Source organism: Streptopelia decaocto (assembly GCF_964273445.1).
Source record: "Streptopelia decaocto genome assembly, chromosome: 7".
In the NCBI taxonomy this organism is placed as follows: Eukaryota; Metazoa; Chordata; class Aves; order Columbiformes; family Columbidae; genus Streptopelia; species Streptopelia decaocto.
The window spans coordinates 35,229,892-35,239,403 of record NC_138661.1 but is presented as its reverse complement, the minus strand read 5'-3'; positions in this window follow the sequence as shown (position 1 = coordinate 35,239,403).

Genomic DNA, 9,512 nt, shown 5'->3' with positions numbered 1-9,512 from the left:
TTAAGCTAGTAGTGTTACAGGGACATAAAACTGGCGTAAACATGTATATAATTTAGAGCTTGATTTCAAATTAAGAAAAGTCACCTTTCCTATAATACATAATAACATTTTTCACTTCTTTAATATCCTTTCTCTTCAGATCTCAAAGAGTTAGGAAGGTAATGCTTAAAATTGTGTCTCTATTTTAGCAATAGAAATTCTGAGTCCTGAGCCAGGCAAGGTGATTTGCTTAAGATCCCCTACAGATTCATTGCAAGCCATCTTTCACTCCCTTGTTCTGCCTTCTGCTCAGGTCTAATTTCACTTTCACTTAACCATTGAATTGATTTATAATTCTTCAGAAAAACTTCCAAAGTGCTATCTGCTGTAAATTGCAATTAATAAGGATTGGAGCTTGCATACAGAAATGTGCTGATTTCAGTAGAAGTTAGGGGATGGGGATCGGAAGCTCCGAGAGAATCACCTAACACACAGCTATTGCAGAAACCTTGTGTGTGCCTGTGGAGGCAAACACCCTTTCAAAAACTGCTATCGCAGCACAGTGATGCACAAAAAGGCATGAGACGTAACCTTTCTCCTGTATTGTAATCCACCCCTTCCCTGAGTGGCAGCAGTGAATTGAAAGGAAATATTGAAGCAAGCTGCTCATTCTGGCATGGGCCTGTGTGGGCTTCCTCGAGCCCCGCACCACACAAAGGCCTGCGCCGCTCCGTGGGGGCCCGGCCGTCCCGGGGGGCCCCACGTGGGACCAGCCATATCCCGCCATTGTGAGTTCCTTCAAAAATAGTCTCGTGCTTTACAAAAAGCCCAAAACACAATAATAGTGTGACTCAGCAGTTTGGGTCTGCAGGCTACCGAGCCAGCTCTGTAAAGGTGCCATTGCTTGTGACTGAAACAGGGGTGACTCCAGTGCCTCCAGCTTTTGAACCTCTAGCCTTCAGTAACCAGGTCCAACAACCATGTCAGTGTTGCCGCTGAGCTGCTGGATATCCTTGGGCAGACCTAACAACTGGCGTGAGATGCTGACATAATAGGTATTGAAGGAAAACATACACAGAAATGACATAATTGTCAAACCTGCCCCGTGATTTTTGGAGGCCAGCTAGCATCTTGGCCTGGATACCAAAAATCATCAGGCAGGCAGATGAGGTATCTTTCTCAGCTTCCCTGTCAATAAAATGGCTTGGACACTGGCTTGTCTGTCTCTCTCAGTTGCCATAATAATACTATTTGTAAAGTGATTTGACAACAGAAAGCACCAACTACAGCTAGTAACATTCCAGCACGGTGCTGGGGACTGGAGTTGCTGATCCCCTTCATTGGCAGGAGAGAGTAAGACACCTGAAAAATGAGACCAGGTGGTAGAAAGCAAAGCGACTGGTGGAGCAGCGAAGGAGACGAGAGGAATTAAAAATGAGAGGGGAGATAGCATTAGCAAACAGAAGCAGAGATGTGGGAAAGAAAAAGTAGAAGGAAACTGTAACAAAAGAGAAGGAAAGGAGAAAAAGAATATGAAAGTTGATTTAACCAGAAATAGTCCTGGTTAGTCAGGGAGCGATGAGTCAGGCCAGGGTGAGGCTGCAGCACGGGGGAAGGCAGGGTGCTTCCCAGGGGGAACAAACAGCCCTGAGTCACCAGCACAGGCAGGAGGGCACTGGTTGTTCCTTGCCCTACAGCCCCACGCATTCGGGGCACCCAGAGGTGGGACCCACAGCTCCCAGTGGCTGCGTGACCCTGCTGGCCTTGCCTTGTCTCCTCTGCCTTCTTCCCTGTCTCCTCCTGCCCTTCCTCTGAAACCAGCAGTTCACCTCCTGTCAATTCGAAACCCTCACAAAAGCTTTTATTGCCCCAAGTTCATGAGAACTTGATCGGCTTTCAACCTTCCCGGTTATTTCTTCTCCCAACCAGAAGTTCTGAGCATGATTTAAAAAACAGTGGCAATGCTCAGGTGTGACTTCTGTACCCAAGGTACAGACGGACATTTGGAAAGACGGCCATTTGGGGTTCAATACTTTCCAATAAAGCGGCTCTTTGAAATGAAGTGTGCTTTTATTCAATTGCAAACTGCTTTTTCCATGGAATTTTTTGAAGCCATTATGTTTATGTCTCCCTTTAAAAGAGGAGACAACTCTTGTGCTTCATTGGGTTTTTTTGTTCCAGACTGCTTCATTTTCTGTCCAGACCGTTCACCTGTAGAACCTGAGGCACAAACCAAGGGAGAGGATCCCCCTGTAGCATTGCAGCTTTGTCGGAGCGTCGGTCCCTGATTTCCCTGCCCCCCGCAGCAATTCCTGCCCTTTCAGTCCTGGCAGTGGGTGACCTGCTGGATTTTCGTGAGGGGGCCATAAAAATGAAACAAAGATTGTAAGAAAGAAGCAGTGAACACCTCTCCAGATTTAAGGAGAGACTTTACTGTAGTTTTGTAAGAGGATCTCGTCTATCTCTTTAATAAGTAAAGAATTTGGGTGACACAGGACCTTCTTGTCTCCAGTGGAGGACATTTTTTCCCCGGGGAACCTGAAGCTCAGTTATTAAAAATGAAAATCTGTCTCAGCCTTTCAACTCAGTTCTTGGAAACACCAGCTATTAAAAAGGGGAGAGCTAAAAAGGAACCAAACCGAAGGACCCTTTCCAGATGAAGCTTTCCTGCGATCTGGGTACCAGGACGGCAGCATCTGCCTACACAGAGAGCAGGTGAGTTATGATGCTTGTTACACATCACCCAGCAAAGGCTGCCTTTCCTCTGGGGTGCTGCCTACCTGGAGTGCTGAGCTGCACATTCGCAATTCAAACCCAAAGAAAAGCCTCATCCCAGCACTGCCTGGTGCAGCTCCCCAGGCTGGTGTGGGAAATGGGTTTTCCTGAGCACTAGAGGTACCGACATGACCTTGTGAATCGTTAGTTGCAAACATTCCTTCAGGAAAATTGTAAGGCATCCTGTTCTGCCAAATTATATTCAGACTTGTTTTCCAGGTTTTCAGATTTGTCAGAATTTTTTTTTCCTGCCCAAACTATAAGTTCTATCCGTTCTAGTTTTACTGGAATTTGGAGATGATTTGCCACTGGGAGAAGAATAATACCCTCAGTTTTACATTAATTCTCATGAGTATACTTTAAAAAGATACTACATTTACAGTGAATACAGTGAAAACAAAAAGACAAGCAAGAAAAGGGATTTTTTTTCTTCAAAAAATTGGGGGTTTTGCCTTTACAGCAATCTTTAACTTCTATGTTTTATAAAAAAAATTCTAATACAAGGAGAGTTTACCAATATCATTAGCTGAAGATAATAAATACAAACATCAAAAAGTACTTTAAGAATACTCTATGGATGGAGAAACAGAGGACATAGATTTACATATGAAAATGGAGGACCTGATTTTACAAACAATGGGCTGCTCATAGGTATTCTGAGCTGTTGAATATTCTGTAAGCCCTTTGTGAAACTGATAGGAAAACCTACGATTGGAACAATAAAATTAATTTCTTTTTATGTTTTTCCATCCTCTATTTTTAATATTTCTCTTTCTTCTTATATATTTTTTCATAAACTGATAGAAATGTGAAGCACTCAGCAGCTTCTAGCACTGGATGTTCTTTGGAACTATCAGCAGAATTGCGCTTAGTTTAAATTTTATTGCACTTAGGACTTAATTCTACACTGTGCTGAACACCCTCAATGGTGTGTATTGCGACAGAAAACATAGTGCTAGAGGTCAAATTTCTCTCCTTTATCTTCACATTCAGGATAGTTGAGCTCTGTTTTTCCACCATTTTCCATCCAAATTTGAGTGTTTTTGAGGTCAAGCCTCAAGAAGTAATGCTGAGCACTTACCAAAATAAATGCAATACTTTCTGCTGGTTCCAGCCAAAGCTCCACTTAGCCCAACACGAAGTCTTTGGCAGTTCTTTGCCAAAATACATGATACACTAATGCGATGTTCTTCTTCTGTAAGGTGGGAACAGTAATACATCTGTATTCTACTCGGACCACATGCAACGTACTTTGTTAGGACCTGATTCTGCAAGGACTTCTCTTCCTGTGAGCACTCACAGGAAGAGAATACTAAAGAATTTAGGATCTATGTATGTGCCCCAGGTTAGGGTTGATTATTATCATTACATTAAAAAAAAGGGGAAAAAGAGACCAGGGAATTTTGCATTACTGTAATAAAAAGGTATGACTTTTATATTTTGAACTTGTTATTTCAAAAGAATTTTCCACCCAATCTGATTTACAGTGGCACAGGTGGAGGGAGGCTGTGGAGTCTTCGTCCTTGGAGATATTCAAAAGTTGTCTGGACATGGTCCTGGGCAACCAGCTCTAGGTGGCCCTGCTGGAGCAGGGGGATTGGACCAGATGCCCTCCAGAGGTGCCTTCCAGCCTCAGCCATTCTGTGATTGTGTGATAACAGTTCCAGAAACAAATAGCCTTACAGAGGCAGGGAGCCCCAAGGTTACTCATTAGCCAGCGGTGACATTTAACAGTACTGTTAACTTCTCACACAGAGATACAGGGGACAGCCTTAATTCTGCCTGGTACTGAGTATATCTCACAAGTCCTGAGGATCTTCAGTGTCCATCACCAACCACACTCAAAAATGTTTTGGTATTTTAGAGTCAGATCCCACCCCTCTGAAGTCAGTTTTACTTTTCCTTTGGCAAGGAGTGGATCAGACCTTTACAGAATGAGGCTGCAACTCTGTAAACATTGTATACAGATTTTACTTTAATGTAATGCCTAGCATGGTTGTCTTATGAAATCCAGTAGCAGAGTCAAACATCTGAAGGAGTTTATGCTTCAGGAGTTGGTCCAGAATACAAGAGGAATGCAGATAACAAAGGCGGGAGAAGTGAACTGGTAAGAACGAGATGGGGGAAAAAAATCCCAAAGAAACAAAACACAAACCAAACCAAACAAACAATCAAGAACCACAGAAGAGACAGAGTAGGGGTGCAGAATCAGGAAGAAATGATGGACAATGGAAGAAACTCAGAGACAAGGAAAAAAATCAATTTAATTTCACATTCCTAATAGAACACATGAGAACATTTTTTTTTTCCAAATAGAGGGGAGGAGAAACCTTTCTCCTAAATCATTAGCATGCTATAGAAATTCTGTTCTATGCAAAGTCTCTGTAGAACTGGACAATTCCTTAGTGAAAGTGAAATTGTATTCTTTGTGAAAAGAGAGGGAAGAAAGAGAGAAAGAGAGAAAGAGAGAAATGAAAGGAAGAAAGGAAGAAAGGAAGAGAGGGAAGGAGGGAAGGAGGGAGGGAAGGAGGGAGGGAAGGAGGGAGGGAAGGAGGGAGGGAAGGAGGGAGGGAAGGAAGGAGGGAAGGAGGGAAGGAGGGAAGGAGGGAAGGAAGGAAGGAAGGAAGGAAGGAAGGAAGGAAGGAAGGAAGGAAGGAAGGAAGGAAGGAAGGAAGGAAGGAAGGAAGGAAGGAAGGAAGGAAGGAAGGAAGGAAGGAAGGAAGGAAGGAAGGAAGGAAAAGCAAGAAAGAGAGAAAGAGAGAAAGAAAGAGAGAAAGAGAGAAAGAAAGAAAGAGAGAAAGAAAGAGAGAAAGAGAGAAAGAGAAAGAGAAAGAAAGAAAGAAAGAGAGAGAAAGAAAGAGAGAAAGAGAGAAAGAGAGAAAGAAAGAGAGAAAGAGGGAAAGAAAGAGAGAAAGAGGGAAAGAAAGAGGGAAAGAAAGAGAGAAAGAAAGAGAGAGAGAGAGAAAGAGAGAGAGAAAGAGAGAAAGAGAGAAAGAGAGAAAGAAAGAAAGAGAGAAAGAAAGAGAGAGAGAAGGAGAGAGAGAAAGAGAGAGAGAAAGAGAGAAAGAGAGAAAGAGAGAAAGAAAGAGAGAAAGAGAGAAAGAGAGAAAAGAAAGAAAGAAAGAGAGAAAAGAAAGAGAGAAAAGAAAGAAAAGAAAGAGAGAAAAGAAAGAGAGAAAAGAAAGAAAGAGAGAAAAGAGAGAGAGAAAGAGAGAGAGAAAGAGAGAGAGAAAGAGAGAGAGAAAGAGAAAGAGAGAGAGAGAGAAAGAGAGAGAGAGAGAAAGAGAGAGAGAGAAAGAAAGAAAGAAAGAAAGAGAAAGAAAGAGAAAGAAAGAAAGGAAAGAAAGGAAAGAAAGGAAAGAAAGGAAAGAAAGGAAAGAAAGGAAAGAAAGGAAAGAAAGGAAAGAAAGGAAAGAAAGGAAGAAAGGAAGAAAGAAAGAAAGAAAGAAAGAAAGAAAGAAAGAAAGAAAGAAAGAAAGAAAGAAAGAAAGAAAGAAAGAAAGAAAGAAAGAAAGAAAGAAAGAAAGAAAGAAAGAAAGAAAGAAAGAAAGAAAGAAAGAAAGAAAGAAAGAAAGAAAGAAAGAGAAAGAAAGAAAGAGAAAGAAAGAGCAAGCGAGCTCAATCTGGCCCCAGCAGACAAGAGCGTGTTCAGTGACAGAAACGCACACACCTCAAGCCCGGCTGTCAGCGCTTCCTTCAGCCCGCTGCCTCTAAGGCCACCAGTGAATTTTCAGGGCTGACAGCAGAAACGCTAACTGGAAAACTCCAACTCCTGCCTTCAGTGCTTGCAGCAGGAGCCAAGCACAGCATCCTGAGAGAGGATTCTCCCAAGAGCATTCTCCCAAGGCAGTGCCATTTTCGGGGGAGAAAAGAGCGTTTCAGTTTTGGTTTCAGAAAACAGAAAGGAGCAACCCCAGTGAGCTTGTTTAGAATTTGCTCCCTTCAGAAGAAAACCCCAACAGCAATGTCCTCTCAGTACTATTTATAGTCAGAGAGTGATCCTGCTCCCAAATACACCTTTAAAAATGTGCAACACTTTCTCCTGCCAGCACTGGGTGCTGAAGCCGGTGAGTCCTTCCATCAGGAAGAGGCAGGCCCTCTCCGTGAGGACAGCTCGGGTGAGGAATGCGCAGGGACGGTCAAAACCTGAAATTCAAGCTGGGCTTTTTCTGCCTCACACAACAACAGGGAAATGTGGTGCAACAACAGTAGGTCTGTTGATATGTGTCAGGGCAGAAGACAGTACTTTCCAATCCTTGGCACTCATATTGAGCCCCCTGAAAAATCATCAAATCGACCAAATGGTCCTTATGATAACAAAATAAATAGAACCAACCCCAAGCGTTTTTCTTGTTTGTCCTTTGCTTTATGACCCATGAAGCTATCCTTAATTTTCCTATTCCAACCATGAGAGTTAGAAAAATAGAAAAATAGAAATGAAAACTGAGCTCATGAGACAAGACTACCCCCACCAAAGTCAAGTTGGCCCTGTGTGGGTTTCGGAGCCCACCCAGGCAGAGAAGCCTGCGAGACCCATGCCTAAGATCACAATGTACTCTGCAATTACAGCACAATGCTGACAATAGCATTTTGACAGTAAAATAAGAAGAAATAGTTCTGAAGACACATAGGGAATATGGGGGGGGGGTCTAACTAAAGAAAAGAAGTAATTTTATTCAGTATTCTTTGGAGCAGTGGAGCAGGCTGACAAAAGGGTTATGGGATGGCACAGTATTTCCCTCTGCAATGTCACTGGGACACTGCTGCACGTGATTTAAGATTAATCTCTTGTATCAAAATGTTACCATGTACACTAATGAGCAAAAACTCTCTGGCAGAGTATCCGTCCCTGGGGCTCCCACTCCCAGGTAAGAAGCCTGTCTCCATGCTATTGTAGAAACTCTCTCGGCAGAGTGCGGTGAGGTTGGTGGTATAACTTGCCCTCGGTTCACAATTTTCCATTTCAGACTCGCTGTCTCTGTCTTGGTTTCGGTCTATTTACTCGGAGCCATTTCTTAACAATGTCTAATTTCCTCAAGGAATCCCTCTGAGTCCCCTCTCTTAGAAATGCTGCCATATCTTTTTTTTTAATCACTGAAAGGCACAAATATCCTTCCTGAGCTCCCTCACCATCCAGCCTGATTATATACATAGATTTCAGTTTCCATACATTTTCTACACAGTAGGAGCTCCCAAAACACAGCCTCTGGGGATATAAAGTGTGGCCTCAACTGCAGCTCAATGAGATGAAAACAAAGCCGATCAGGTACTGTTTTTACTGTTAATGAGCCTAACCAGCAGGCAGTTATTACTCAGTCTGGAAGACATAAGTGGTTGGAATCGTAGTGCATTCATTTTTTATTTATAGCGATGCACGTTCAAATTAGAAGTAGCCCTCCAGCAGCTGGCATTTTGCCAGGGCCTGACCATCAGTGTGATAAAATTTGAGTATCTTTAAGATATAGAATGCCTTTGGTTGCTTTTTTTTTTTTTTTTAATAGTATTCCCTTCCCCTCCTACTCACAACTCCCTTGACTATCAAAAGCGGACAATGAGGCTTAATTACTTTAGGATCCTGGCCCTTACTGAAAACGAAATTAATTAATCATTTTTCTTTCTCACTTAGTGGTGAGGTACAAGTCAGACATGCGCTAATCTTCTCATAACAAAGCAAAGGCTCAGCCCTTCTGGCAAATAAAAGAGTAGAAATGAACCCTTGGAGAAGTACCATAAAGAAATGGGCTTTTGGGGAGGCTGCATGTTATTAGCCTGTTAATCTATTAATGGAAACTGTAAATACCTCACCCAAAATCACCATAACTCTGAAGCATTTAACTGGAGAGGCTCACAGAGCCTGATATGAGGAACCCACAGTAATTCTCATCACCTTGCTAGTCATCGGTTTCCAATCGAACCCCTCCCCTGAGTTTGAGTTACAAGCCTCAATAACTGCGTGGCAGACTTGACAGCAATTAACATTACTCAGCCGCCAGCTGGGTTTTAAAATCTCCCTTCCAAGTGATCTTGTTACGTAGTTTTGAAAACAGCCTGACAGGGTGCTGCCACTGCAGAGCTGGATCCTGCCTCCCTCAGCTTGCTGAGATTTTGCTATTGATTTCAGGGGGAGCCAATAAATCAATGGCAGAGCAAGGGTAAAAGGTGCTAAGCTGCTTTTCGGAGGGTGAGGCTTGTTTTGGCTTATTCTCCTCAGTGAGGGGGCTTCAGAGAAAGCAGTATTGAGAACTTAACCTTGCTAGTTTAGCTGCATGTTAGTTGTATACAGGAATGAACATGACGTGGGCAAAGCGCTCCCTGACCCTCACAACCCACCGTTCAGACTTCAAAAGCCAATGAGAACTTTCTAAGTTATTTAAAGCCCAGGAATAAGAATTCTGTTGGAAAATAACTAGCTGGGTCACACCGCCCCCAGTTTTAAGCTCAGCCCCGCCGTGCGAGTAGTTCTGCTCTGTGGTGGTAGGATTGGGCTGAGCTGCTCCGAAGGGCTGGTCCCAGCAGTGAGTCCCACCGAGGGCTGACAAGGGCATTTATTTCCTCCGTGCTCCCCCCTGACACAGGACGGAGCAGTTTATTTCCTCGCAAAGATCAGGGACGGAAACGCAGTTTCTCAGCGGAGGCTGCTGTCCCTGTGATGCAGCCCTGTCTCCGGGACGAAGGCTAGGCCCTCTCCTCCGCATCCTTCCCGCACCCGGCAGCGACGCCCGGGGCTCCTCCACAGCACTTACCCGCCCGCCGCCTGC